Here is a 7482-nt window from a genome sequence, read left to right as displayed (position 1 = left end):
ACAGCCCACTTTAAGGCCAGAAATTCAAGCTTGTGAATAGGGTAATTCCTTTCAGAAGGGATTAAACTTCTGCTCACATAGGCAATGGGCCTTAGATGCCCATCATGTTCTTGGTAAAGCACTCCGCCTAGCCCGTCTCGGCTGGCATCCACATGCAGTTCAGTTTGGTAGGATCTGCGTAGGCTAAAACCGGAGCAGTGGTAAGACTCCACTTCAGCTGTCTGAAGGTTTCTTCGCATTGTGGGGTCCACTGGTCTTGAATGGATTCTTTCTTCTTCCTGGGTCCCTCCTTCGGTTTACCAGGTTTATCTGAGTTTAGGCCAGCTTCCTCCTGGTTTTTCAATAGCTCAGTAAGTGGGTGAGCTTGTCACGGAACGTCCCACACTCCGCTTGAGTGCTTCCGTCATATACCACTTCCTCCCAGTCTGTATACAGATATCCCAACCTCTCTGAGCACAAACAAGGCGACACTTGCTTGTTGCTACCAAGAACTCACTTTATTCAGAACCAGAATACAGTCTTATATACACAGGAGAAGATTACTCTAACAATACAAACGTAACCTAATTAACATGAGCTAATTATCTAATCCTTTATACAGCCTAGGTGACTGAGACATGACCTTTCGCCCAGACTTGTGGTCACCGAGCTTCACACAGTTATATCAACACAATAGCTGTCGTCCCGTCTCCTACATTGTATAGAGGACAATGTCATTAGCTCATTCAATTAACATAAACACAGGTTGATGACACCAGCATCTCCTCAGAGGATGTGTCCCAACAGAATGAATCCATTGAAAATCCAGGGCCCATAATCAAAAGGCAACAGGCTTGCATACAGTCCTCTCCAACAGCCTCTGTCCCGGCTAGGTCTGTGACAGAGCTATCTTGGCAAACCCTTCTACAAACCTCCGATAATACGAACAAAAGCCTAAGAAGGATCTAAGCTCGGTCACATTTATGGGTCTGGGCCAAGAGGTGATGGCTTCTAGCTTCTTGGGGTCTGTTGCCACTCCTTCTGCGGACACAATGTGTCCTAGATAGTTTACTGAGGGTTGGTAGAACTGGCACTTTTCCATCGAGAGCTTCAGTCCTTCATCATGAAATCTCTTCTGGACTTTCTCCAGGTGCTCTTCTTGCTCCTCTAGTGTTCGGCCAAACACTATGATATCATCCAAGTACACCAGCACCTCAATCAATGTCGCCCACAGTCTTCTCCATCAATCTCTGGAAAGTTGCCGGGGCCCCAGACAGGTCTTGTGGCATGCGATTGAACTTGTAGAATCCTACAGGGGTAATGAAAGCGGTCTTCTCTCTATCTTCAGGGCACATGGGGATCTGGTAATATCCACTTTTTAGATCCAGTACGCTGAACCACTTCACCCCTGACAGGCTCTGTAAGGTGTCTTCTATCCGAGGGTGGTGTATTGGTCAGGAATGGTCCTTCGGTTCAGTGTCCTGTAGTCAATACACAACCGTAGTGACCCATTCTTCTTTCTCACCACCACTATTGGTGAGGCATATGGACTCCAGGACTCTCTGATAATGCCTGTCTTCTTCAGCTCAGCCAGCTGTTCTCTCAGATCTTCCAGATCTCCCAGTGGAATCCGTCTGACCCTCTCTCAGAAGGATTTGTCTTCTTCCAACCGAATTTTTGTGTGGCACTCTTTGCAAGCCCCACATCAAACTCAATTTTTGAGAAGGCAGTCTTCCATCTCAGGAGCTGGTTCTTCGCTCTCTCCATCCAGGTAGGTGTAAGAGGTGTGTTCTTTGGGTAGAACTCTTCCAGGGGAATCTCTCCGTCTTGTTCTCCCATGATACCACACGGTGAGACTGGGGTTGCTTGACTGACCTGTCCCAGCAGTACTCTGGCAGGCACCTTCACTTCCTTTACTTCTCTTCAGCGCCTTGGTTGACAACATTTCAGGGATAACTTCCAGGCCTTTATCTTCTTTCTGCCTGTCTGTCTCAAGGATGATGAAGGGACAGGGCTGGCCCCAACTCAGTTTGATAGAGGCTTTTAGGCAGACTACCTCACCCGGTTGTACCAGCTTTTCACTCCTGTCTAGGCGCCAGATTTCTCCCACTCCTTCAGGTGGGGCCTTCTGTTCCTGCACTAGATCTTGGTACACTTGTGTTAGCATGGGGTGTACACTAGTGGCTGAATCACCTTGTTCTTGAACAAGGGGTGTCAACAGTCTCCTGACCAGGTCGGTATTAGTCCCGATGATAAGGGAGTTTCTTCCAGTACCTTAAGGGCGGGGTCAAACTACTGCTAGAGTGTCAAAAGCCTCTGCTTTCCAGCTACCGAGGAGTCGATGGTCAGCCTAATGGGTAGATAACCATCGTAAGGAAAACTTTGAGTCCCAATGCCCCATATTTGCAGCTCTTTTAACTTCTGTAGTGGCAAGTGTTTTAGGTACTTGTCATAGAAGTCTCTGTAGAGGAGAGTCACTTGGGCCCCAGTATCCAGGAGACCTTTGGTGTAAATTTCTTTCACCTGAATGGGGACATCGGGAGAAGGTCCCACTAATCTGGGTGGCAATTTAACGGGGGTGGCTGGTTTGACCTGTTTAGTGGCTCTGACCTGCACTCCTTTCATGCGGGGGTTTGGGTTCTGCTTGGCTTCCTGTGTGACCCTCTGGGTCTGGCGTGCATTGACTCCCCCTCTTTTAGTGGTCTGGGTGGAAGAGAGTGAAGTGCTGGGTTGCTTTGGGGTGATCACGGGAGTCTTCTCTGAGGGCTTTGACCCCTCCCGTGGTCCCTTCACTTCATTGTGTTTTTGGCATTAGCTGACACAACAGGGCACCCGGTTGACTCCTTCACCGAGGCCCTCTGGAGTTTCCCGCCAGCTTTTGGCGTGGTGCCTCAGGCTTCACTGGACTTGGGCACACTCGCTGATAATGTCCGGTTCCTCCACAATTGAAGCAGATTTCATCGCTCACTGACCTCTGGTTCGAGCCCGTGGATTTACTCTGAGGTGCTCTCATCGCGGTCTCTCCTTCTGTGATTGCCTCGGAGAATTTTGCCATTAATGTGGTCATCATCTCCATCACTTGTGCCATTCAAAATTTCAAGGTGGCGAGTTCAGAGTCTTGTTCCACTGTCCTTGAAGGTCTTACTTCAACTAAAGATGTATAGGCCGGGCGAACAGTTTCTTGCTGATCATCTAACATGGCTTCTTCATCTCTTACTACTCTGATAAGATCAGGGTATTTGAGCGACATGACACCCACAGAGGTTTTGAAATGGAGTCAAACTGGATCAGAGCGTAGAGCCCCCTTCAGGATTTGCTGTATTCGGGCTTGGTCTATGGCAGAGGGCCTCATCCCTTTCCTCAACACAATCTGGTATAACATCTTATTTAATCACCTGATATATTCAGAGAGGCGTTCTCCTTGGCATTGAACAGTATGTTCAAACTGGTAGATTAGGTCGGCTGCCTTTTCTAGCCACCCAAACTCCTCTTGTAACATAACCAAGTAATAGTGGGCTGTACAGGTGGTATTACTGAACCTCAGGTTTCTGACAGCCTCTGCAGTAGCTCTTCGCAGACTCTCACTGATGCGCTACTTCCTTTGGGTCTCTGGCAGCTCCCACTCTTCAAAAGCCTGCATGGCTTGCTCTATCCATATGTCAAATTCTTCTTCTCAAGCTGGCACAGGCTGTTCTCCTGAAAAAATTCTCAGCTTCCTGTACCCAGCTTCCACGCATACCGCGTTGTTCTTCTGGCACTTTGACACAAAGTCCCCCATAGCTGCAAGGCGTTCTGGCCTGATCATGGCCAGAGATGCCAGGGAAGGGACTGTTCCTCTAACTGTGTCCCAGTGGAAAGCACTGATTGAACCCTCATCTGAAATTTTTTGGGTGTACTATGTAAAACTTCGTTTTGTTTCCCAGCTGAACACTTCTGCCTTTGAAGATCTCTGGTACTCTCTCTCTCCACTCCAAAAGTACATAAGTGTGAGAAGTCTCTTCATCTGGTTAAATGGCAATCACCCATGCTTTTCTATCTGGGGACAGTGTCTTTACAATTTGACTGATTTGTTCTCTTTCATAGGCCTCACCAGGGAGCTCAATGATCGTTTCTGAGTGGGCGCCTTCTGCTTTGCACCACTGGACCTCTGTAGAGGGGTCCATACTGGCGTCAAGAGGGTGGGCTTGCTCGCAGAGTGACAGATATCCTGGACGAGCCCCCACGTGAAGCACTGACCCCCGAAGGAGCTGCTATTTTTTTTTTAATAATCAAAATTTTATTCATTTATATAATACACAGTACATTTACATTTATACAACATACTATACCCCTACATTCAACCCAATAACAGAACACCAGTTACCCCATGTATCCCATTTAACCGAGGTTTTAAAAAAAAAAAATAAAAAAATAAAAAATAATAATAATAATAATTCTTTTCCCTTTCCCTTTCTTCTTCCTTCCCCTTCCTTCCCTCTTCCTCTCTATCAAAATCTAAAGTTCCTCCCTCCACCCCTATCCTTGTATTAATTACTCCAACTCCTTTTTCCCAATGTACAAACGTGATTAACAATATTATAAGTGACTTCCCCAAACTATAATGTGAAAAAAAAAAAAAAAAAAAAAATTTTTTTCTTTCTTTTTCCCTTCCCTTCTTCTTCCTCCCCTATAGAACTATCCGTGTTACCCCTCACCCCCTCCTTAATGTAATTTGCTTCCAGTACTACCTCCTGTGTATTCATACTTAAATGAGATTATAGATTAATTTTCCCCCTTGTTCTAATTCATATCATAAACCCCTATAATTCATAATTATATTATTTGTGCATATGTGAGAATACAAAAAAAAAAAAACACCCCTTCTGTGATTTCTCCCCCCCCCATCTTTAATATCAATTTACCCAACTCCTCCCTCCCATATCCAAACGTGCTTAACTTAATTTATGAAGTGAATTTCCCCTTTATTTAATTTGTGTCATAAATCACTATTATCCATAATTATAAATTGTGCCTTCTTCCCTCCCCCCTATCTTTAGTATTAATTTACCTCTACTCTTAGTAGGAGCTGCTATTTTAATTGGGCCTGTACTCTGCTTTTACACCCCAATGACTTGACTTAATCCCCTTGACACAGCTGTGGTGCAGTGTTAATGTGAAGCTAATAGTAAGGGATAACCTCACAATGTACAATATAATAACAGTATACCTTTGTTATTACCTGGGTATCCGATGTTCCACCTGCTGGAAAAGGAACAACACTCCACACAAGTTGTACTTAACCAGGAACATAATTTTTACTGGAATCAGTATAAAAGTGGTATTACAATATTGGTGCTGTCACACAAACGTAGAGCAACAGCCCAGTAAATATACAAAATAGGTTGTACACATAAAATTGTATTAACTGGTCTCTGGAAGTGCGTCTTCAAGTGGGACTAATGCCAGAATGGGAAATACCTTAATTCTGGGCACCTTCCCACTTCCAGTGCGCGCTTGTAACTACAAGAAGACAACGTTATTAAATATAGCACAAATGCAATCCCTAGGGAACTCCCCCTGCTTTAGAGTGTAAACTCTCTATTAACCAGAAATTAGGATGCAAGGCCTTGCAATGAAAAAGGCAGTCCTTCCTTTGTTTTCTGTTAGCTATTTACGAATCATAAATTGTAATCCAACAGTTAAATAAACCAGGGTTAGATAAAGTAGATGTTGAAGATTATTCTTGTAGTGTAGTAACCTGTAACTGTCTCAGATGCAATTAACTTTGTGTAACACAGTGCTAATAGTGCAGTGAAGGGTAGGCTTGAGGCCTATTTGAACTCAGTCTCTAGTTCCTTCAATTCTCCTGTGTGGAACTATAGGTCCCAGCACACTGTGTTACAATTCAGGTGTATAAAAGTGTGTTAGGAAACTTCGGGCAGCAGCCCTTTCACCCAACCAGGTCTGTGTAGTAAATTAGCTCCGCTCCGGTGCAACGCTCTATTCTGCAAGGTGGAACTGGGACCCTCTGATGGCTCTGACAGTCATCTCGATCCTTCTCAGTTCTTTCCCAGCATCTCTACAGCTCACTGGTGCACAGCAGAGTCGCTGATTGCACCGCTCCGCAGTAGGTGTAGGCCGCTCTCTCTGGAACACCTCTGCACAGGTCCTCACAGGCAGACCATGCGTCCAGAAGAGACCTAAAATGGCCACACAAAGCCTTTTTATAGCCTACCCAGCATGCCATTCAGTACTGAGTCTTGCTGGGTAAATCACTCGGCATTCTGGGTAGGTAGGTATATTGTCCAAAAGTAAACAACGGTCACTTCCTGTCATATTTTCTCACATTCTTGAATAAGGAAAATAAAATACAGTCCATTCCACAATTTGACCACTAGATGGTGCCGAATACTAAATTATAATACTGTTCATAGACTAACATTGTATTATATCAATAGGCAAAAATGCTGGCGCTACATTTACATGAATTTTCTATTCAGATCCGCCTAAAAACTGACAGCCTGATCTGAACTGAAAGGCCATGTAAAAGGACCTTAAGGCTTCATTCACACTAGCACAACCTCAAAGTTGCATGAATTTCAGTGCGACTTTGGAACATGACTTTTGCTGTGACTTAGACTCGACATTACACTCAATGGATCTAAGGGCCCTTTCACACGGGCTTTCCAATCAGGTTCTCCCTTTCAGTTTTACAGGCAGACCTGATCGGAACGCTCCATTCCACCCTATGGAGCGGCAGATGTCAGCTGTGACATGTTCGCCGACATCTGACGATATGCGATCCAATCCTGTCTGTGAAATCCAGACGGATGGAAACCCATTACAGGCGGTCCATTTTCCTCCGATCTCCGTAGAGGACAGTGGGGCTTTGACAGGTCCATCTTCACACAGTGGGTGAAGACGGACCTGTCATCCACCTGCTCAGCAGGGATCAGCGGATTAATGCCTGCTGAGCAAAGCGGAGTCCAAACACGGACAAGCCCGTATGAAAGGACCCTAAGTCACATCAAAAGTCGCACTGAAGTAGTGCAGGCACCTTTTCAAAATCCTTGCGATTTTCAGTTTCACCGATCTGAAAAGGTGCCACTGAAAAGAACAAGTGTCATGTCCAAAGTCGCGTTAGTGTGAATGGAGCCTTATGTTTTCAAGGTGTGGGTGTATATTTTTTTATTTATTTTTAACTTTCTGTAGAAATGGGTAAGGAGTACTAATGTACTGCTGTACTCATTCCCCTTTTGTGTGACGTGTCTGCAAAGGGGCTGCGTATTTTTGTGCGTTGCAGGAGAGCGCCCATTATTTCACACATAAATCCTGCAATGCACAAATTGCCTTACACTTGGTGCTATCCCTTCCTCTGGAAACCTCCAGTCAGTCATAAAGAGAAATACGCTATGGGGGAAATGAAGGACAATTTTGCTATGGTGTGTAAAAAATGTAACACGAATAAAACAAAGTGCCAATGTGGATTGTGGACCTGAGCAGACACAGGGTTATGGTGGGGGT

This window comes from Aquarana catesbeiana, linkage group LG07 (genome assembly GCF_042186555.1).
Source record: "Aquarana catesbeiana isolate 2022-GZ linkage group LG07, ASM4218655v1, whole genome shotgun sequence".
NCBI classification, from domain to species: domain Eukaryota; kingdom Metazoa; phylum Chordata; class Amphibia; order Anura; family Ranidae; genus Aquarana; species Aquarana catesbeiana.
Note: the sequence above shows the minus strand (reverse complement) of the source record.